The sequence below is a fragment of the Pelodiscus sinensis genome, chromosome 16 (assembly GCF_049634645.1).
Source record: "Pelodiscus sinensis isolate JC-2024 chromosome 16, ASM4963464v1, whole genome shotgun sequence".
NCBI lineage: Eukaryota > Metazoa > Chordata > Testudines > Trionychidae > Pelodiscus > Pelodiscus sinensis.
In genome coordinates, this window is record NC_134726.1 from 30,063,266 (window position 1) to 30,086,969 (window position 23,704).

General features: G+C 47.3%; 1 protein-coding gene across 11 annotated transcripts in view; it reads left to right on the top strand.

Annotated features, from left to right (window-relative positions):
* The window catches only part of SDK1 (sidekick cell adhesion molecule 1), an 855,588-nt gene that overhangs the window by 461,716 nt on the left and 370,168 nt on the right, over positions 1-23,704 (top strand). Inside the window, exon 1 of one of the 11 annotated variants that reach the window (XM_075899634.1) lies at positions 574-1,159. The exons of the other annotated variants lie outside the window; for them this stretch is intronic. The gene's annotated coding sequence lies outside the window, so the exon portion shown is untranslated. Of the gene's footprint in view, positions 1-573; positions 1,160-23,704 lie in introns of those variants that run through there. 11 annotated transcript variants of the gene reach the window in all.

Here is a 23,704-nt window from a genome sequence, read left to right on the forward strand (position 1 = left end):
TTTCATCTTTGCTATGATGACAGAGTGGGGTGCAGCCTCTTCATCCCAAGAGCGAACCCTTATGTTAAAAAAGCTCTGTCATGTAGTTCAATTTATTTTAGATCCAAGGGAAACCAGGACACTCCGGAGAGACTTAACCACTTTATTATTTATTGGTAGCACTTCATAGACTAACAAAACATGTAGATGGTATCATGAGCTTTGGTGGGCACAACCCACTTCTTCAGATGAAGAAGTGGGTTGTGCCCACCAAAGCTCATGATACCATCTACTGCTGTGTCTACACTGTGATACAGCTGTGTCTAATCAGCCGCTTTTCCGGAATAACTTGCCAGCTGTCTACACTGGCCCCTTGAATTTCTGGAAAAGCACTGACGATCTACTGTAAGAAATCAGCCGCTTTTCCGGAAATACTATGCTGCTCCCGTTCGGGCAAAAGTCCTTTTTCCGGAAAACTGTTCTGGAAAAGGGCCAGTGTAGACAGCAGAGTAGTGTTTTCCGCAAAAAAGCCCCGATCGCGAAAATGACGATCAGGGCTTTTTTGCAGAAAAGTGCGTCTACATTGGCACGGAAAAAGTGCTTTTCCGGAAAAGCATCCTGCCAATGTAGACGTTCTTTTCCCAGAAATACTTATAACGGAAAACTGTTCCGTTTTCAGCATTTCCGGAAAAGGGTGCCAGTGTAGACATAGCCTATATGTTTTGTTAGTCTGTAAAGTGCTACCAGACCATTTGTTGTTTTTTCCTGTACAGACTAACTTGGCTACCCCCTGAAGCTTCTTATTTATTGCAAGCTTTAAGCAGCTAAGATGGTTGTTTAAGTTTTACAAGGCTTAAAAACAATCACTATATAATTTAAACCTTAAATACTATAAATTCTAAAACAATTAGTACAGCACAAAACAATACAAAAGCAATTAACAGAAGATTTATTATATTACAGTAATTAAGCATAGTTCACTTACATTTCACCCATATGTCACCTACAGTACCAGGCAGGACATCGTGGTCCCTGTTACTCACGCGTGTCAGGATGCTATGCACTGCTGTAGCCGGTGTGATGGATCTATTTACTTCTACTTACAACAAGCAGGAACTGTGGGTCAATCCTGCTCTCTACCTCCCATCGAATCATCTTACTAACCTCATTTTATAGCAAAGTGAGTCTTGGTCGTTCTAATAATATTTACCAATTGATTACATATTGTGTAAGATGCCAAAAATGCCCAATGCCCTTATTTGGGGTACATCCTGCGACTTAGGATCTTGCAAAAACTATGTGCATGGTTAAAAGTTTTATGGCTATATCTGGAATTTTTGCTTATTAGAAATAAAATGTACCAATACAAGGTTCCTCCCAATGTCCTTGACGTGGGCTCGCTGTACCATATTGTATCTGCATGATTGTGCAAAAAACGTTCCTGCATCTCAAACCTTTGCTCCTTCCCTTCTCTGTCCCCCCGGCCTTGCCTGCTTGCTTACCAGACTTAAGATAGGCCTTGATTGTGTTTGTTAGAGATCCACACTGTGGTCAAGCCAGACATTATTATATGTCAAGGCAGGGCCGTCCAGGCTCCCCTACAAGGTCAGGGTGACATATTTAACACTTTGGGTCACTTGCTTTGCCCTGTTCCTCTCCCTTTGTACCAAAACAACCCACAGGTTACTTGCACAGTTCTCTCCCCACAGTACTCACAGCCTCTGCAGTGTGGGGAATGGCACAGTACATTCTGGTTCATGGGCAGTGGGTGAATTGAGCTGGGGGAAGCAAGCCCCCAGCCCCACCCTAGCCCAGCCCCACCCCTTCTGCCCAGGCCGCACCCCCCAGTAGTACAGGGAGATAGGGCGATGTGCCGCCCCAGCCTCTGCAGCCCTGGAGCACCAGCAAGGGAAGAGGATGCATGGCCCCAGCCTTCCTATCTCCAGAACACTGGGGAGGGAGGAGGGCACTTGGCCCCATCCTCCCCAGCCCTGGAGCTCCAGGGAGGGCAGGCACAGGGCAAGGGTGCCATTTCGGGAGGATAGGGGGAATAGCAGCTATGTGCTCTAGGGCACGGTTTGCTTTTCATCCTATTCCCCGGACTCTAAGGGAATGAGGGGAAAGTGTTTGCAATCCATGCATGACTCTCACACCTGGCTGGTGAAGGGAGCTCAGGGAATAGATTGTTATTTTCTTCAGTCTCCTAAGGATCATAGGTTCCCTCTGGGTTACCACAGGTTAGATACTTTTATTCTAGGGCACTGAATGATGCCGTTAACTTGTATCGATAATCAAATCCTAACATGGCCACCGACTTCATAATATTTAAAAAATAGACACTTCCAAAAGGAGTACTGGATCCTTTCCTCCTGCTTCTTCCTCCAGTGCTCTGCCACCATTCACTCCTCTTCCCCTCTGTTCCCTTGCTCACTTTTGCCTTCTCCTCTCCCCACTGCCTGGGTCAGGAGAGACTCCCCTTCAGAGCCAGCTGAGTAGGGCCTGGCATGGGTGACTACCTGGTGCCTCTCCATTCTCAGTAACTGGACTCTGGGGCTATGTCTACACTGGCATGATTTTCCAAAAATGCTTTTAACGGAAAAGTTTTCCGTTAAAAGCATTTTCGGAACAGAGCCTCTAGATTGGCACGGACGCTTTTCCGCAAAAGTACTTTTTGCGGAAAAGTGTCCGTGGCCAATCTGGACGCGTTTTTCCGCAAAAAAGCCCCGATCGCCATTTTCGCGATCGGGGCTTTTTTTGCAGAAAACAGTACTGTGCTGTTTACACTGGCCCTTTTGCGCAAAAGTCTTTTGGAAAAAGACTTTTGCCCGAACAGGAGCAGCATAGTATTTCTGGAAAAGCACTGACAGTCTTACATGAGATCGTCAGTGCTTTTCTGGAAATTCAAGCGGCCAGTGTAGACAGCTGGAAAATTTTTCGGGAAAAGCGGCTGATTTTCCAGAAAAACTTGCCAGTCTAGACACAGCCTGGGTGTCTGGTCAGTAGACTTGATTGGAGTTTGTCAGGTCCCTTTTTTGACCAGACTTTCCAGAAAGAAAAAAAACCCTGGCTTCTTGGCCACTCTACTCCCAATGTCAATTAAATGTAAATTAGTAGTTATAGAAAGCCATAAGTGGCTCACATGATATGTATGATGCCTTGTGAAAAACAGCATTTTTATTTTGTGTAAATATCCTTCCCTCTTGCCTAATTTCTTCTTTTCCTCCTTGTCATGATTTTTTGTTTTGTTTTGTTTTACATGTAACTCTTCTGCCAGGTAGTGCCGGCAGCAGCCACGGCCATGTTCAATATCTAGGGGTCCCCTTTTCCTTCATCTCACACAGAACTGGCTTGAGCCCCCACCCAGGAACCTGGGAAATTCACACACTCCTGGGCGCCTCTGAGAGGCAATGCTTCCCCACTCGTAAGCACAGAGTCTGAGGGTATGTCTACACTACCCCGCTAGTTCAAACTAGCGGGGTAATGTAGGCATACCGCAATTGCAAATGAAGCCCGGGATTTGAATTTCCCGGGCTTCATTTGCATAAGCGGGGCGCCGCCATTTTTAAATCCCCGCTCGTTCGAACCCCGTGCCGCGCGGCTACACGCGGCACGAACTAGGTAGTTCGAACTAGGCTTCCCAGTTCGAACTACCGTTACTCCTCAGTTTGAACTACCTAGTTCGTGCCGTGTGTAGCCGCGCGGCACGGGGTTCGAACGAGCGGGGATTTAAAAATGGCGGCGCCCCGCTTATGCAAATGAAGCCCGGGAAATTCAAATCCCGGGCTTCATTTGCAATTGCGGTATGCCTACATTACCCCGCTAGTTCGAACTAGCGGGGTAGTGTAGACATACCCTGAGTGTAGAAAAGAAACTTTTAATGAAAGAGAGAGAAGTCACGTGGCATTAGCTTGGGGAAATAACACAACCGGAGTTCATAACCAGCCCATGACTAACCATCCCAGCTCAAATGAATTGAGCAATGCCCTTTGCCTCTCAGGCTCACTAGTCACTTTCTCCGTACCCCACTTCAAATGCCCTGCTTACAGCTCTGTCCAATCAGTGCGGACCCAGACACATCATCCTGAGGACTCCACTCATTGAGTCTGAGGCCATGCCATCTTTGCACTGTTCCTGTGGTCCGTTGGCCATCTGCTGCCATTCCTGCCAGCTACTCCACTGGCCGCCCGCCAGTTGTTCCCGCCAGCCGCTCCTACTGGCTGCCCACCGGTCGTTCCCGCCAGCCGCTCCTCCGGCTGCCTGCCAGTCATTTCTGCCAGCCGCTCCGCTGGCCGCCTGCCACCGCTCCTACCGGCCGCCTGCTGGTCATTCCCACCAGCTGCTCCCCTGGCCACCTGCCACCGCTCCTACCAGCCATCTGCTGGTTGTTCCTGCTGGCTGCTCTGCTGGTCGCAATAGGTCTAATTCCAGGCCAAACCAGTGATTTCAGCTCTTAATGATTTCAACTCTTTAGCCACCACCTAGGCTGGCAAAAGATTCCAGCTTCCGCTGGAATAGCAACAAGACTCCTGATGGAGTGTGCTTTAGGTCTATCCTTAGAACAAGGAGTGGGGAAGGGGGGGAGAGAGAGGGAGGGCAGGTTGAATCAGTCTTACAGCTCACACCTGGCAGGCATGAAGCAAGCTGGCTCAAGCCCTTTCCTCCCACTCCACTCAATTCACTCAATTCTGGAAGTGGGAGGCTTGTTCATCAGAGACCTCTTTCAATGATGGTGTCTCTCCTGCAAGCACTGGTGTCATATTTTACAGTTCCTACACTGTAAAGGTTCCTACACTGTAAGGGTAGCATGATTTTTGACCCCCCACAAATTAGTTACAATACATCACATTCACTCTAACAACCGATCCTCCATCAGCCCTGGCTGAATTGGTTTTACATAACTACACCCCGGATTCCTTCCCCAAACCTGTATTTACATAGCAACAGTTAATTATCTTGCAGAGCTAAAGAACTTCAGCTGGCTGCATTGCAAATAGGCCTTCAGACCCCTGGCTTACATACACATGTAAGTATTTTGGGGCCAAGCTCTGTGTAAGCTCAGAAGCTTATCTCGCTGTCCAACAAAAGTTGGTCCAGTAAAAGATATTACCTCACCCGCTTTGTTCCTTTATTGAGGTTGTAACTTTCCGTGGATACCGAAATCCATAATCAGATATTTAAGAATAACAATCATAAAGCCATTCATGCCATCACTGCTCGGGAAGTTAGATGCAAATAGGTAAGTGGAATGCTCTTCTGGGGCATGTCTACACTAGGAAATAATTTCAAAATACATAAAATTGAAATAGTGCATCGAAATAGCCCAGAATGATTTAGAAATAGTGCGTCCACACTGATTGGACCCAGCCTCGGACTTAAAGCCCTGGAAGCTCTCCAGGGAGGGCACCAGAAGATGGACACTTCTTGGGGCTGCTTGGTCAGGCAAGCTGAGACATGTGCTTTCAGGGGCTTTTCTCTACGGCCACATCTCACACGCCACTCCTAGACTGCCTCCCCCTCATGAGACACCACACCAACACAATGTGCTGTGGTTGCCGTTGAGGATCCCACAACACTCAGTATGGAGCTGGTACTGCTGCAAAGCAGTGTTATGATCATGGGCCTCACACTGCACCTCATGGCACAGTTCATCCACACTGCCTGCATGCTGCTCCAGCAGGACAACAACCAGCCCCAACTGGAGGACCCCTTCACCCATGTTCTGGTGCTCCTGCTGCTGAAAATGTCCTTAAACTCTCTGGACAGCATGGAACGACACTTCTGGCGGAGGGTCACCAATTCCGACTGGTGAGACCACATCATCCTGCAGCCAAGGGACGACCAGCAGTGGCTCCAGAACTTACCCGTTCAGAAGGCCACCTTCCTGGAGCTCTGCAAGTGGCTCACCCCTGCCCTCAGGTGACAGGACCCGTCATCCCCATGTAGAAGTGTGTTGCCATCTCCCTGTGGAAGCTCACCACACCGGACAGCTACTGCTCCATCAGGAACCAGTTCGGTGCAGGGAAATCCACAGTTGGGGCTGTGGTTCTGCAGGTAGCCAAGACCATCAACCACATGCTGCTGTGGAGGGTCATCACTCTAGGCAACATCGACACTATTGTCAATGGCTTTTCTGCAGGGGCTTCCCCAACTCTGTGTGTGGGGGAGGCTATAGATGGTACACACATTGGCTCAGCAGGTGCCACATGGTTGTGAAGTGTGTGTTCAGCTGCTTGAAGGGGAGGGTCAGAAGTCTCCTCACCTGCCTGGACCGCAGTGAGCGAAACATCCTCTTTGTGGTGGCAGCCTGCTGTGTCCTCCACAACCTTTGTGAGAGCAAGGGGGAGACTTTCCTGTCAGGGTGTGGAGCAATGGCTGAACGGCTGACCAGGGCATTCGAGCAGGTGGACACAAGTGCCATACAGAGAGCACATGAGAAGGCTATGCTCATCCGGGAGGTCTTGAGGGAAAGTTTCAGCCAAGGCCATCTGTGAGACTTTCCTCCATGCATCTCCACAAAGGGTCCCTGCATTGCCCCTTTGTGCCTTTCCTTCCACACCTCTCCCTTCTCCTGCCCTCCCATCCCACCTTCCCCCCTCTCCTGCAGAGCAAATAAGAAAAGCCTTTTTTTGGTTAACAAATAATTGTCTTTAGTTGGGGGATATAAAATAGGGGAAAGACTGGAAAAAATGAGGAGGGGGTAAGTGGGGAAGGGGTTCAGAGATGGGGCTGGGAGTGGTGCCCTTCCTGTTCAGATCTGGAGGCATCTGCTGCCCTGGAGGTCCCACCGCCCCATGTTCGGGGGCCCCAGAGGCCCCTGGGGGGCTAGGAGGAGAAGCCAGGGCGGGGGTAGGGAGGTAGCTGGTGGCCTACTCCAGGCACAAGGCCATGCAGTCCGCCACCAAGGTGGAGCACTTGGCCTCATGTTGGCTCAACAGCTCGTCTTAGGTGGCCTTTCGGTGCTCTCAGTCAGCCCAGCACTCCTCCCAGTCAGCAGCCCACTCCTGGCACTTGTTGTCAAACCCCTGGACGAGGGACTGGAGGCAGGCCATCTGCTCACACAGCTGGTCCTCACGGATTCTCTTTCTCCGGTGGATCCCACAGAGTTGGGAGGATGGCATGGGAGGTGGTGGACACATCACACTCGTAGCTGGCCCCACTGTGAAGAAAAGTGACAAGGACAGTCACCCCAGGAGACACTGTGCATGAAGCCTAGCCATAATCTCTGAGCCAGCACCAAAGGTGTTGGTTCAGATGATAGCGATGTACTTCAACAAGGCCATCTGTTGCCTACACAACAAGCACTTTCCTGCAGTGACACAGATGTCCCAGAGCAGCATTGCTACACCCACGTCCCAGGGACAAGCAGGCATGAGAAGGTGCCGGCTAGGCCAGGAGCCTATGGGTCAGGGGGCGACGGGGTGGCTCGGCCACCTTATGTGTCCTGCATATTCCAGGTCTGGCACTGACAGCATCTCACAAAGAGAGAACTTCTATCCCTGCCCGCTGGAGGAAAGGGGAGGAGTATTGGGAGAGGTGCTGGGCTGTGAGTGGCAGAGGCTGCTTGTAAGAGAGAGTGTTACTGAGGTCCCCTCCTCTTTCTCCATCCAGCAGGTTCCCATGCAGGGGATCGGTCTCTTCTACATCACTGTTCTTGACCAGGAGCAGATGCTGCCCAAGTACGGGCATGAGCCCGTGCTGCGTGCAGCACTGCTATGTTTTCATGACCCCAGCCTCCTCATTGGTGGCTTATCATGGGAAGGTGTCCCACCACAGAGGCTGGAATAAGGTAGACCTCTCCAGGGACCTTGTGAGAAGGAGCGAGGGGTTCCTGTGTGAAAACTTCATGAAACCAACTGCTCTGGAATGGAACTCCATGTGTACAGACTATTGTGTGACCCCCGAGGCCAAGCAGGCCAAGGAAGGAGCCCTTCGCAGCTTGCTGCCTGCCCATGTGTGTATAGGGAGAATTATGGAACTCACCTGAAGTGCCTTCCCTGGGATTGTCTGAGCCCGGGAGACATCCTGGGGGGGCGTAGGGGGGTACCAGCTCCAGGCTGAGAAGCAGCTCGAAGTTTGCAGGCATAGTCAACTGACTGATCATCTCTTCCTCCTCTTCCTCTACAACCCGGCTCTTGTGGAGGCTGATGCTAAGCCAGACTTGACAATGATGCGGGGAGGGGAAGATGACTGCCCCCATCTCCCAGGATGGCAACTTAGTGTCATAATAGTGGCACACATATGGTGTCGACCTAGAGCAGTGGTCCTCAACCTTTTGGGGCTGCCGGGTGCCCGGGGGTGGGGACTGCGCATGCACTGGGCGCCTGGGGTGCAAGAATGGCTCAGGCCAGCCCTGGTCACTAGGCGGACACACATAAATGCCCCAGCGGGCCCATGGCGCCCGTGGGCACTGCGTTGGGGACCACTGACCTAGAGCATCCTCTCTGCTCCCTGGCCTTATTGTAACCCTTCCTGAGCTCTTTAATTTTCATGCAGACCTGATCAAGGATCCATGTGTATCCCTTCTTGGCCAGGCTGGCTTCCATCTGGCCATAAACATCTGTATTGAACCTTCTGGTGTGGAGATCCTGGCGGTTGGTCTCCTCACCCCAGACCTTGATGAGATCCAGACTCTCCACACCAGTCCATCCTGGTACTCTTCTGCATCCCTGGCCAGGGGAAACCGAGGATGCTGCAGGAGTGCTGGAAGCCGTGGGGGAGGGGGGAGTTAGAGGGAGTGCTGGGTGCTGCTGAGGTTTGGCACGGGGCTGGCAGAGGTCTGCACATGCCACAAGCTCTTTTCCAACAGCCTGTTGCTTTCAAGGTTCTGCAGGAGAAGAGGAGCTGTGGAGATGTCAGCTGTGGCCAGAGCAGCCACAAGGGCAGCTGTGAGAGGCCTCTGGAGGCCAGTTATTTCAAAATAGCAGCAGCTGAGCGTCCACGCTCACACTATTTTGAAATAACTATTTCAAAATAAGAGTTATTCCTAATGGAATGCAGGAGTTATTATTTCTAAATAACGAGTCATGTAGATGCTCTGCTAGTTATTTCAAAATAAGGGGAATGTAGTGTAGACAGCACTGCGCAGGTGATTTTTGCAGCTCAAGAGTAAAGCTTAAGAATTCAGTTGTGATCTCTTTAAAATTCTCTTCTGGCTGCAGGAAGCTAGCTCTTCAGTCAGGGTAAAATACAGTTCCACTTTAGTAGGTAAGGGGTTTTCCCTGAAAACAAACTGGGTAGCAGTTGAGCTACGTAAAGTCAAGAACCATACCCTTATGCAGGATAATGAAATCAGGCATTTTGCAGCTTTTGAAGAGAGAGAGAGAGATCCTAGAGACATGGTTAGAGGACAAATTATGCTTGAGACCCTTTCAGTACCTCTCAGATGTTCCCCTGTGTGGGGAGGTACAGCTTTGTACCTTCACCCTATCTTGAGGAGAACTATGAAGCTCAACCACTCTGGGGCTGGATCTCTAGGCAACAGCTCAATGTTTCTCAACCATGTTAACGAGAATGGCCACAATTGGGACTGGCACCTGCAAGCTCTTGCACTCTGCAAACTTATAACCAGTGAGCTTATTAAAGCAACTCAAAAACAGCATTTTAAAAACAAACTGTTTGTTCACCCACGGATACAGAGGGTAGGCAAAGGATAAAAACAATCATATATTTCTCCTTATCGAACCCTTAATTTTTCATTGCAAGTTTTGGTGCTTTTCATCAAGTGCAGTTACCTCTCTGGATTAGGAGAAGCAGACTGTTGAAGTCTCTCTGCATCCTTAAGCAGCATTTGGCCGCTCCCTCAACACCCATAATTTTCTAGGCCTAGGGTTTTCTAATGTTTGCTAGTCTACTTTTGATGCTAGGCTTAATCTGGGGAAGAGCAAGTCATTCTTATCCTGGCTGGAATCAGGTAGGAGGTGAGATATTCCCTATTAAACAGCTTCCCCATGATTTCTTCAAATACTTTTATTTGTGTCACCGTTTTACCTGGCCTGTTTGGTTCCTTTAATAATCCCTTTTGATCTAAGGGTACGTCTACACTACAGCGCTAGTTCGAACTAACTTAGTTCGAATTAGTTAATTCGAACTAAGCTAGTTCGAACTAACGCATCTAGAACTAAAAACTAGTTCGAACTAGCGTTTTGCTAGTTCGAACTAGTAAGTCCACATTGAGTGGACTCTGAACAGGGCTTAAGGATGGCCGGATGCAGTGCCGGCAGGGCATAAAAGGAGGACTTAGAGCATGGAGATGCTGTCTCAGGCTAGCCGAGGGCTGCGCTTAAAGGGTCCCGACCCCCCGGACACACAGTTCTAAGGGGTGCCCCGCTTGCAAAGAAGTTCTGGCTTGGAGTGCCCTGAGTGCCCACACTGGGCACATCACACCACTCGGCCATCAGCCCGGCTGCACTTGCCGCAGGCTGCCATCTGGGGAGAGGGAGTAATTGGGAGGCTGCAGGAGAGCTTCCACCCCCAGAAGCCCGCAGAGCCAGCCCAGTCCTCCCCATCGGGGGCTCGTACCCCATTCCTCCCTCACCTCCTTCCACTTACCCTTCCCTAGCCCCCCTTCTTATTGATGTACAAAATAAAGATAACGTTTCTTCCAACATTGACTCTGTCTTTATTGAAAAAAACTGGGGGAGACTGGGAAAAGGAGGTGGGAGAGGGGAAGACAAAGGCTGGGAGAGGGGAGGGCAACTAACATGATCAGGGGTTGGGAACAGGTCCCAGATGAAGAAAGGCTACAGAGACTGGGACTGTTCAGCTTAGAAAAGAGGAGACGGAGGGGGGACAGGATAGAGGTCTCTAAAAGCAGGGGTGGGGTGGAGAGGGTGCATTCAGAAAAGTTCTTCCTGAGTTCCCATAAAGAAGGACTAGAGGACACCAAAGGAAAGGAATGGGTAGCAGGCTTGAAACTAGTAAGAGAAAGTTGTTCTTCTTGAGAAAGCAAATAGTTAACCTGTGGAACTCCTTGCTGCAGGAGGCTGTGAAGGCTACAACTAGAACAGAGTTTAAAGGGAAGTGAGATAAAGTGATGGAGGGTGGGTCCATGGAGTCCTATTAGCCAGAGGGTAGGAGTGGTGTCCCTGCCCAAAGTTTGTGGAAGGCTGGAGAGGGATGGCACGAGACAAATGGCTTGGTCATTGTCTTCGGTCCATCCCCTCCAGGGTCCCTAGGGTTGGCCGCTGTCGGCAGACAGGCTACTGGGCTAGATGGACCTTTGGTCTGACCCAGTACGGCCATTGTAAGCTCAGGGCTCAGTGTCAGGGGTCTCAGTGGACCCCCTTGATTTTCATGCACACCTGGTCCTGGGTGGCCAGGCTGGCAGCTCTCCTGCCCTAGACGGCCACTTTCCTGTGCCTAGTGCGGAGATCGTGGACGAGGTCCACGATGTCCGCACTAGCCCAGGAAGGTGCCCGCCTCTTGCGGTCCAGGGCAAGCTCCCGGGAGCCGCCAGCCTGGTCCCGGCAAGAGGGGGTGGGCTGGGGGGCATCGGGTGGGTGGCTCTGTGCCGTGCCAGGTGCAGGGTCTGCTAGCTGGGTGCTGGCAGGCTTGCACCTGGCACGGGCACCGTAGCCAGCCCGTGCCCCTTTAAGGGGTCCGGGGCCGGGAGGGGGGCATAGAGTTTCCCTGGTGTTGGCCAGAGTGGCCACCAGGGAAACCTGGGGAGGGCTAGCCTCCCACTAGTTCGAACTAAAGGGCTACACAGCCCTTAGTTCGAACTAGCTAGTTCGAACTAGGCGTTAGTCCTCGTAAAATGAGGTTTACCTAGTTCGAACTAAGCGCTCCGCTAGTTCGATTCAAATTCGAACTAGCGGAGCGCTAGTGTAGCACCTATTAAAGTTAGTTCGAACTAATGTCCGTTAGTTCGAACTAACTTTGTAGTGTAGACATACCCAAACTCCATAGTGAGTACCCCATCACAAACAAACACTGACACATGCACAGTATTCATAAAAAAAAACCCACAGATTTCCCAGCTTGTTACACCTGGTAAGAATTGCCTTTAGAGAGTGTAGTTATTAAAAGCAAGCATTCTGTAGGGCTACCATGGGCTAGCAGTTAGGGAAATGAGACAGATATAGTTAAAGAAATCAGTATTTTTTAAAAGCTTAGTATTTTACTGGCAATTTTAAGGTTCATCAGGATAGATTCTGAAACATCTGAAACCATTTATTTCTTTTACTGACTGAAAACTAAAACAGTTTTACAAATTTCAGCAGTTGGTTTGTTTTGTGTTAGACAAAACAGATTGTACTTTCTATGCCTGCCAGGTAAGAACATGATGCACAAACTAAAGGAAATGCATCACAAATGCTTACTATATCAAAGCCCCTGTGCAGAGTAGCAGAATCTCATTGTGTATATTATCTTTCATCTAGGTCCTTATACCACATCCATCATTGTGTATGTGGCTTTTGTGCTTCAGTAAACTGTATACGAAAAATCTATCTTCTTTGTGCAGTTGCTGGTTTGGTGCTTATTGAAAAGTAGCTTAGCAAGAATTTGCTGTATTGCACAGTGTGGTCACTTTGCGAGTCAGACTTTCTGATGTCTCTTATTGTAACAAGATTTTTTTTTAATTTGGTACTATTGAGCAATGTTGGTCAAGACCTTTGTGTAGCTTCTTAGTCAACATTAAATGGGGGTCTATTACAACTGGTATCTTTGGAAATATGAAAACTACTTATCATTGTCTTTGCAATAGATGATATTTCACCACTTGTAATCCCTAAGAGATGAAGGCATAGTTTTGTCTGAGTGTGACGGTTTATTATTTTGAAAAGAACTGAGGAGTGGTGCTTAATGACTGTTAGCAGGCACAGGTTGTAGACCTCTGAGCTTTGAGATCTGAATCTGCACAACATTCACAGAGTGGTGTCCATTTATTAGAACTACAAAACAACATGTATAGTTCAATAACTTGTTAATGTACCAGAACACTCATTTTAAGACATTAAGAGCTACAGAAGGCCATAACTATTAATTATGCATAGTACAGAACACATAATATAGTTGATATTGAATATCACAAAGCATAATGATCATAGACTGTAGCTCTCGTAATAATGGTTTTATTGTGGTTTTCTTTTTCTTTATATGCATCAATTGTTAGGAGCTTTTAAGCAGACCCCTGAATTCTGCCCTTTGCAGCTTCTAGGCAGATTGCTGCTGTGTTGATTCTGTAGTCCTTGTCAGCTATTCAGCATTCTAATTTTTCTTTAATGCTTTGGCAGAGATGAACTGCGTAGTTTTTAACCTTTTGCTCTACTGCCACTTATTTAGCTGTTGGAAGCAAAGCTTGAATAGGAGAGTAGGCTTTGAGGATACCATTTGCTCCATGGTCATATGCTTTTTCTCTCCCGAGAGCTCTTGAAGGAACAGAGATGATTTAAATATAAAACGTAGTTGGTTCTTAGACATATGTTAAAAGTCTAAAGAGAAATAAGAATTTAAATAGTTGCTTTTTAATTAGCATTAACACTGTTAGTTTCCATAACTACCATAGAAATTCCCTCCAGGCAGACACTTGTTTTACAGATTATCTTTAATTTAGAAAAAAAAAAATTACAAGATACTGCAAATATTTGTAGAGACGCTGGGACATATTTATTAATTAATGGCCTGGGCCTGCAAGCATTTAAGCACATGAATATCTTTAGTCATTTGACTAGTCTCACTGAATTTGATGACTTGTTGATTATTGTTTAATATTAGCACTGCAGTAGTAGCTACAGGTCCATATTTTATCCAGTCAGGGTTCCCAAAGTGAAAACCATAGTTTTCCTGCATTCCTTGAGCCTCTAGCTCAAGTTTGGAAGTTAATGGAATTTAGTACTGGGCGAAGAAAGCAGGATCAAGCCCACAGTGCAGCCAGACTTTCATATCCCTTTTCATATCCCTTTATCTACAAACAGGTTATTACAGATGTAAAAATCTCCCACGGAAACTGCTCAAAGTAGCATATGACCAAGAGCAACAAAAGAATTGAAGTGTATAACTCTGAGTTTACACTGCCATTTTTGCACATCGCCTTAATGCTATCCCAGCATGCTTCATTGAGTGTGTGAAGATGATTTGATCTTAAATTGTGAAATTTCCATTCCTATGGGTACGTACTGTATGTTTTATGTTTACTATAACAATGATCACAGAAGAATATTCTGTAAACTCCTTGGTACAGCAGAAATCCTGCCTCTCTGTAATAGCTAACAAGAGCAAAACTTCCAGAATGATAGCATCAACTAGGAAAGCGCTCTTCTATTCAGTCCTAGAAGCACTGTGTTTCTTCAAGCAACAAGCCCTTCTTCCTCAGAAGATACTCAAATGGTGTTGTCACCTTTTATTTGTGCCTGGACTAGCAAAAAAAACTATGTTTTCTTACAGAGTGAAAAACTGAAAACTTGTTTCACAGAATGATTCTCTAGTCAGTCTCCTCCCCTGCTATATGCAAACCTCTGGCAAAGAGTAAAGATGGTGGGAAAAGACATTTGTTGTATTCTTGGTTTTTGATTATGTTCAGGCATTGTCTAGGGAGCAATACCTTTAGCTCTGTTGAAATGTGATTCTCAGATTATAACAATCTGTGTACCATGCAAACACGACTAACCTGTTTGAGGCATTGGGGAATTTCTTGAATCTAAAACATCTGCTCCAAAAACACAAGGCTGTCCAACAAGCTAAAGGAACAACTTCAACACTTCTGTCAGTGAAGGACTCTGTAAAGTAGCAGATCTGATACTTTGCTGATGGCACACAGCATGCATATGTATTGTGCACACTGACAATCTTTTTTAAAAAATCATGTTTGGGTTTTGGTTTTTTGGGGAAGTGATCCCCAAGATTTTGTGGAAAGCTTTCTGAGGTAAAAACTGAACTTAAATACAGGCAGTCCCCGAGTTACGCGGATCCGACTTACGTCGGATCCGCAGTTACGAACGGGGCACTTCCTCTCCCTGGTCTCGAGCAGACCAGGGAGAGGAAGCAAAGCGGCGGCGGCCAGCTGACAGCCCAGACGCGTCTGGGCTGTCAGCTGGCCGCGCGCTCCGCTCTGCTCCCCCCCCCCGTCTGCAGACCAGGGGGAGGGGGAGCAGAGCGGAGCAGAGCAGAGCGGCGGAACGCGCAGCCAGCTGACAGCCCAGACGCATCTGGGCTGTCAGCTGGCCGCTCTGCTCTGCTCTGCTCTGCTCTGCTCCGCTCTGCTCTGCTCCGCTCTGCTCTGCTCCCCCTCCCCCTGGTCTGCAGACCAGGGGGAGGGGGAGCAGAGCGGAGCACGCGGCCAGCTGACAGCCCAGACGCGTCTGGGCTGTCAGCTGGCTGCGCGATCCGCCGCTCTGCTGTGCTCCGCTCTGCTCCCCCTCCCCCTGATCTGCAGGGGGGGGGGGAGCAGAGCGGAGCACGCGGCCAGCTGACAGCCTAGATGCGTCTGGGCTGTCAGCTGGCCGCGCGTTCCGCCGCTCTGCTCTGCTCTGCTCTACTCTGCTCCCCCTTCCCCTGGTCTGCAGACCTGGGGGACGGGGAGCAGAGCAGAGCAAAGCCACGGAGCCCGAGGGCAGCAGGATAGCCACGGCGCGTCTGGGCTGTCCCGCTGCCCCCGTGCTCCGCGGCTTTGCTCCGGACGCCTGTGGTACAGCAGCTGGGGCGCTGCCGGTTGGTCCCGTAGCGCCGCTCTGGGTGCCACTGGACCAACCCAGCAGCACCCCAGCTGCTCTGCCCCAGGTGTCCCCTAGTCAGCAGCTGCTGAAAATGACCAGTGGCTGACTACAGGAAGCCCCTGCCCCGGGCTTCCTGGAATCAGCCGCTGATCAGTTTCAGCAGCAGCTGACTTGGGGATGCCTGGGGTTCTTAAGTTGAATCTGTATGTAAGTCAGAACTGGCGTCCAGATTCAGCCACTGTTGAAACTGATCAGTTTCAGCAGCGGCTGAATCTGGACGCCAGTTCCGACTTACATACAGATTCAACTTAAGAACAAACCTACAGTCCCTATCTTGTACGTAACCCGGGGACTGCCTGTATATCAAACTTCAGAGGGGTAGCTGAGTTAGTCTGTACAGGATAAACTTAAAACAACAAATAGTCTGGTACCCCTTAAAAAACTATTTTTGGTTCTGAACATCCTACACTCCAGTCATCTGAAGAAGTGGGCTGTGCCCAGGAAAGCTCATGATACCATCAACATGTTTTGTTGGTCTTTAAAGTACTTAAATATATCAAATACCCAGAGAGAACCTGCTTCAATACAGAAATAAAACCCTGTCCAACTGCCTACCCTTAGTTGTTACCTATCACTGCACAATGGAACTTGTGGTATATCCTCAAAAACTACAACCCATGCTCAATAGGAAGTGTATCCTGAAATAAATCTTTCCTGACTCCTTTCTTCTGGCCTTTCAGCAATCCTCCAAACTCATCAGAAGTAAGCTCTCCACAGACCAGGACCCATCAACTCAAAGCAGCATCAGAGCCCGCTAAAACAACAGCTTTAAAGCCACTGCTGCAATGATCAATGTGCTCCACAACACACCTTTCAAGATCCATGTGTCCTACTATGCCTATCACAACATGTGGTATTCCTCATTAAGTGCATTAAATGCCTCAGTAACTATGTTGGTGAAGCCAAGCACTGGGCTCTCAAATGAACCCACACAGGAAAATTATAAAGGACAAAAATACCCTATCACCTGTGGATGAATGATGCTTTTCACAAAGTAGTCACCCTATATCTGACTTATCCATCCTCATCTTCAACGGAACAACCCTTTCAAAAAAGGAGCATGGGAGCTTAAATATATAACTTTGCTAGACACAAAAAATCATGGTCTTAAGCTAGAATCCCAGTGTCTTTATTATTATAACAATCTGTAACTTGCTAACCCCACTTTTTGTCCTGTGACTACAAGGGTATTGAGTCATTTTATTCTGAATAGTAGCATGTATTCTAAGTATAAATACTAAGCAATCTCTTTGTGTATTTAGCTGTGACACTGAGGATCTTTCCCAGATCTCAAGAAGAGTTGTGTAAGGCTATGGCTACACTACATGGCTACGTCTACATTGGCATCCCTTTCCGGAAAAGGGATGCTAATGAGACGAGTCGGATTGCAAATCCGCGGGGGATTTAAATATCCCCCGCGGCATTTGCATTTACATGGCTGCCGCTTTTTTCCGGCTTGGGGATAAGCCGGAGAAAAGCGCCAGTCTAGACGCGATTCTCTGGAAAATAAGCCCTTTTCTGGAGGATTTCTTATTCCTACTTTCAAGTAGGGCTTATTTTCCGGAGAATCGCGTCTAGACTGGCGCTTTTCTCCGGCTTATCCCCAAGCCGGAAAAAAGCGGCAGCCATGTAAATGCAAATGCCGCGGGGGATATTTAAATCCCCTGCGGATTTGCAATCCGACTCGTCTCATTAGCATCCCTTTTCCGGAAAGGGATGCCAATGTAGACGTAGCCCATGACTTAGTGACATGGTTGTGCCACTAAAGCCATGACACTAAAAGGCACACAGGAAGCCCTCACCTGCCAACAAAAAACTTTCATCCCCCATGAGCAGCAGAAGCTTTGTGGTTTTCCACTAGTGGTTTTCATTGGTAAACATTTTTTCATAGCCCTGGTCTGTACTAGGGAGTTATTTTGGGAGTTAACCCTCCTCACTTCCAAATAATAAGCAGAGCATCCACAACTACCAAGCCCATTATTTTGAAATTTGAAATTATTTCTAAATTTTTATTCCTGCTTTCCTTGGGGAATAAGCTTAGTTCAAAACAGTCATTATGAGAGTTGCTAATTTGAATTTAGTTATTTCAAAATAATTTCCTAGTGTAGACATGCCCATATCAAGGGGGGCGTTTAATACCCCTGAACAACAAAAGATTTGCCAATGAGGCCAGTGTAGACAAACCTAGGTTTGAACACTTGTCTCTTTCACCAACAGAAGTTAGTTTGATAAAAGATATTATCTCACCCACCTTGTTTTTCTAATATCTTGGAACTGACACTGCTACAGCATTGTGTATAATTCATAGTTAGCTGATTTGGGGGGGTTAAAAGCCAAGCATTTTTAAATATATAGTCCAACTTAAATTTTTTGCTTCCTTATGCATGTTTATCATTAGGAAAACTCATCTTAGCTTCCTTGCAAAATCCTACTTTCTCACTAATTGGGAGCAAGAAATTTTTGCTTTGCATATAAGTAACTTATTGCTTCATTAGCATTCTTCTGGTAAGATGAGGTGAGTACATTTTGTATCTGGGTTGATACATTTTCATGAGTGTTTATCTTTTAAATCTGAAATTCACAGCAGTCTGATCCATGACTTAGTCATAAGCTATGTCTACATTGGCAAGATTTTGTGCAAATACTTTTAACGCAAAAGTTTTTGTGTTAAAAGTATTTGCGCAAGAGAGCATCTACACAGGCATGTGCTTTTGCGCAAGAGATGTACTTTTGCGCAAAAGCATCCGTGCCAGTGTAGATGCTTTCTTACACAAGAGAGCTCCGATGGCCATTTTAGCCATCGGACTTTCTTGCGCAAGAAATTCATGTTGCCTGTCTACACTGGCCTCTTGCGCAAGAACAGTTGCGCAAGAGGGCTTTTTCCTGACTGGGAGCATCATAGTTCTTGCGCAAGAAGCACTGATTTCACACATTAGAATGTCAGTGTTCTTGCGCAAGACCTCCCCGCCAGTGTAGACAGGCAGCAAGTTTTTGCATAAAAGCAGCCGCTTTTGCGTAAAATCTTGCCAATGCCAATGTAGTGCCAGGCCTAAAATAAAATAATTGTGAGGGTTGTACATCAGTGTCAGCTAGCCTCATCTCTGGATTGCCACATGTCCATTCTGTGTATTCCTCTGATGTCCTGTCAGTGACATCACACCTTTATTAGCTCACACTTTCCTAACCTTTTTAGATTTTTGCCGCTCTGTATCATCATAAACACAATTGCTGCTTCCCTCTCCCCCAAGATTTTAATCCTCTTGTGGTTCAATTTAAATGTTCAAAATCCAGAAATCAGTTTAAAGGAATTAGCTGAACCAGTTGTTAATATTTTTGCACTCATTTGCTCTCCTCTTTCTCTTCCGCTTCCCTTCCCAAAAAGAAGGAAACAGTCAGGAACTAATAATATCACCTAGAATATGAGAACTTTTACATGTAAAATAAGGTGTTGTCTTAGACTGATTAGAAATTAATAGAATTTGTTTTTAATCTAACCTAAGTAAGATGTACTGGAATTTCCCTTATTCATCTTTACAGTAGTAATCAAATCATACTTTCAACATTTATGAGGTTTGTTTAGAAGAAAATGAAATAAATATATTTATGTGGTTATTTTCAACTGAAAAACCCTCTGCTCTTTCACATTTATGTTCCTGCAGCAAAGTGGTAAGGACACTTTAATGTCTTCCAGCATCTATGTGTATGTTTTTAATATATTGCAGAATTAGTAGATAACTAATCCTGCTATTGCTTAACTCAGGAATTACACCTCTTTTTCTTGTGATGAAAGGATTCACAACCAACAACATTATGCTGAATTATAGGAGCAAATCCCTAGAACTTGGAAAGTGTCCACAGGTGAAAAGATTATACTAAAGGCTCTGAGGGATCACAGGCTTTCATTTCCCAGTCTGACTGCTAGTGTTATGTGTGTTGCATTCTGATCACTCCAATTCATCTGATGAAGTGCGTTTTGCCCACAAAAGCTCATGATTCTATATATTTTGGTTAGTCTCTTAAGGTGTCATGGGACCTCTCGTTGTTTATGAAACAGTTTGGTAATTTTACAGGTATATTTTTGAGGAGTTGTAAATTTTTATATCCAAGTATTTTTAGCACTGAGGATAAAAAGGCTGTACATGGCTTCAGGGTATCTTGCCAGACTTGCCAGGCTCCCGCACAAGATGAGGGGCCTGACTCTATACCCCCAGAAGGGGCTGGCCCGTTTGCAGAAGGGACCTAGCCTCCCCCATCCAGCCCCTCCACGTCACCCAGATAATGCCGCTTGGGGCGCCAGTGACAATTTAAAGCACCTGGGGGCTTTGGCCACCACCATTGCCAGAGTAGTGGTGGCCTGGAGCCCTGGGCTTTTTGTTTTAAATCGCTCTCCCACCCCCTATATGCAGCCCTGCATTGCACATTGTAGCAGTAAACCCAGAGGAACCAAAGTGCATCCAATGACAATAGTTCTGTGTTCCTCTGGACTGCTCGCTGGGCATATCATTTATGTGTCACCCAACAGATGTGAACAAAGCAGACTTTCAGTTGAATCTCCTTAGTTCCACATTGCCCTAATGTTGGTGGGACAAAGGGGAGGGGTGAAGCTCTTTGCTCCCCACATTATTTGACAGGTACTTTAAAAACAAATGCTACTCTTATTTGGGGTTGCCAGATGGTTGAAACAAAATTACCGAACACCTTCCCCTCCCCCTCCCCCCCCCCAAAAAAAAAACACTGGGAAAAAAATTCTGTTGAAGGGGAAAAAAGTTGTTGAGCAAAAAAAAAAAAAGACTCCAAAATGTAAGCAAAAAAAAATTAAATAAAATAAAACATTAAAACAGCATGTCCCCTTTAAGAATGAGAGCAGGGATAGGAACAGGGAAGTGGTTGAGCACTAAGACCCACAGGAAGCATTGGTCCCCTTAGTCAGCAGCTATTTTGTGTGGGCAGCCTTGCGGAAACAGGTAAGCAGAAGGGCTGGGGGTGTTGGAAGCCACAGGGGGAACTGGGGCAGAGGGGAGGCCGAGCACTGAGTGTTAGTAAGGTTGCCAGGTGCCCGGCATTTTCGCCTCCTGGCTGGGGAAAAAAATCAGAAAATACTGGACATTTTAGGTATCTGGTATTCTCTGAATTTTTTACCAGACAGGAGGCATAAATACCGAACTGTCTGGGTGAATACCGGACACCTGGCAACCCTACTTCTTATTCTATTCTGAGGCTGGCAAGATCAACTGAAACAGCTTTGTTCTTCTAACTTACTTAAGCTATACTGGTCTAGAAAATAGAAGTATTTGTTACTATCCTAGGGTATGTCTACACTACCCCGCTAGTTCGAACTAGCGGGGTAATGTATGCATACCGCACTTGCTAATGAAGCCCGGGATTTGAATTTCCCGGGCTTCATTAGCATAAGCGGGGAGCCGCCATTTTTAAATCCCCGCTGCTTCGAACCCCGTGTAGCGCGGCTACACGGGGCTCGAACTAGGTAGTTCGGACTAGGGTCCTATTCCGAACTACTGGTACTCCTCGTGAAACGAGGTGTACCGGTAGTTCGGAATAGGCACCCTAGTCCGAACTACCTAGTTCGAGCCCCGTGTAGCCGCGCTACACGGGGTTCGAAGCAGCGGGGATTTAAAAATGGCGGCTCCCCGCTTATGCTAATGAAGCCCGGGAAATTCAAATCCCGGGCTTCATTAGCAAGTGCGGTATGCATACATTACCCTCCTAGTTCGAACTAGGAGGGTAGTGTAGACATACCCCTACTGAAGTGAATGTTATGGCTTTAACTCACAAATCATGTAGCCTGTAAGTCATATAAACAACCAATCTATTGATTTAATTTAGAAATAAATGGAGTTGATATATTGCCTATCTTTCTGCTTTTGGGAACATAGCCCAGGCTGAAATAAAAAACCCTATGTATGATCTGCTGTGTTTTAATCATATATAATCCAAATTTTTGTTGGTTATTGAACTCATCTTTTATGGTTATGGACTCAAAAGCTACACATTGGTTTCAGGTACAAATACAAATGCATTCTTAATGGAGCTACTTCTCAGAATTTCTAAGAAGCTATCTCACAGAGTATTTGTTTTTAAAAGGCACTGACATAAGTGATGTTTCATGGATACAAATATGCATGCTATTGCAACTGGTGGGATGAAGAACTTCTAATAATAAGTATATTGATAACATAAGGGGATGTCATGTTCCCCGTGTCAGCTGCACGCAGAGGACACACTGCCAACAGGCTCTTCTCTGTTATTATAGAAGGGGGGTGATTGGATCTTCTGTGGTACAATTTTACTTTCTCTCTCCAGCATTGGCAGATTTCACCTTATGCCATTCACTTGTCAGGACTTGGAAACCTTCATCTATGTTCTGGGAGATTTTAACTCTTGTTGGATAACAAGTGTAGTTGTGGAATCTCTATCATTGGAGAGTTTTAAGAGTAGATTAGATAACGATCTGTCAGGAATGGTCTAGAATGGATAATCCTTAGTCCTACATGAGTGCAGGGGAGTGGATTACATGACCTCTTGAAGTCCTTTCCAGTCTTATGATTCTTTGATTTCTGTTCATTTCCCTATAATATCAAGCTTGTAGAAGTCTGCAGCAACAGTAGTAGCTCTGGAATACCAAGTCATTATACATCTAAACCTAAAATACTATAGAGAGACCAGGCAAGTCAGGTATTACCTTTTTTGAACCAATCTCTGGAATCATTACAGGCAGTCCCCGAGTTACGCGGATCCGACTTATGTCGGATCCGCAGTTACGAACGGGGATTTCTCGCCCCGGAGAACTAGAGCAGCGGGACGCCTGGTCCCGCCGCCCGCCTTCTCCGGGGCGAGAAAAGCTGCTCTTCGTCTCCCTAGTCTGCTGGCGGATCAGCTGGAAGCGGCGCGGGTCCGGCCGGGTGCTCCGCCGCTCTGTTCAGCGTCTCCCTGGTCTGCAGACCAGGGAGACGCTGAGCAGAGCGGCGGAGGACCCGGGCCGGACCACAGCGCTTTCAGCTGATCTGGAAGCCGCGGGTCCGTCCGGGTCCTCCGTGGCTTTGCTCAGCGTCTCCCTGGTCTGCTGGGGGGGGGGGGACGCAGCTAGTGCCCCCCCCCAGCAGACGAGGGAGACATGGAGCAAAGCCGGGGGCCTGTGGTAGAGCAGGTGGGGCACTGCCGGTTGGTCCCGTAGCACCGCTCCTTGGCGCTACTGGACCAACCCGGCAGCACCCCAACTGCTCTGCCCCACGCGTCCTGATTCAGCTGCTGATCAGTTTCAGCAGTGGCTGAATCAGGATGCCTGGGGCAGAGCAGCTGGGATGCTGCTGGGTTGGTCCAGTAGCTCGAGGAGCAGCCGCGCTACTGGACCAAGCCAGCAGCACCCGAGCTGCTCTGCCCCAGGTGTCCCAAAGTCAGCCGCTGCTGAAACTGACCAGCGGCTGACTACAGGAAGCCCGAGGCAGAGTTGCTCTGCCCTGGGCTTCCTGGAATCAGCTGCTGATCAGTTTCAGCAGCAGCTGACTTGGGGACGCCTGGTGTTCTTACCTTGAATCTGTATGTAAGTGGAACTGGTGTCCAGATTCAGCGGCTGTTGAAACTGATTAGTTTCAGCAGCGGCTGATGCCAGTTCCGACTTACATACAGATTCAACTTAAGAACAAACCTACAGTCCCTATCTTGTACGTAACCCGGGGACTGCCTGTAGTTCATTTTAAATCTCTGTTAAAGTCCTAGTTTGGATGTTTATTTACTTGGCTGTATTTTTTCCTTTTATTTTGTAGTTACTAGATTAAAGTACTCTGAGAGGCTTGCATGGAAGGCACCATTCAACCTAAAGTGAACGGTGGACTGGCTTGGAAAAAATAGTACAGAAGAGAGGCTTTCAACAGAGAAATGAAATTTACAGGGATCGAGATAAATACATCTGTTACTGAATGTGTGTCTATATTAAATACAAAATCATTCCATTTAAGAGAGAGTGCAATTGTAGTTGGCAAAGTATTGGAAGAACA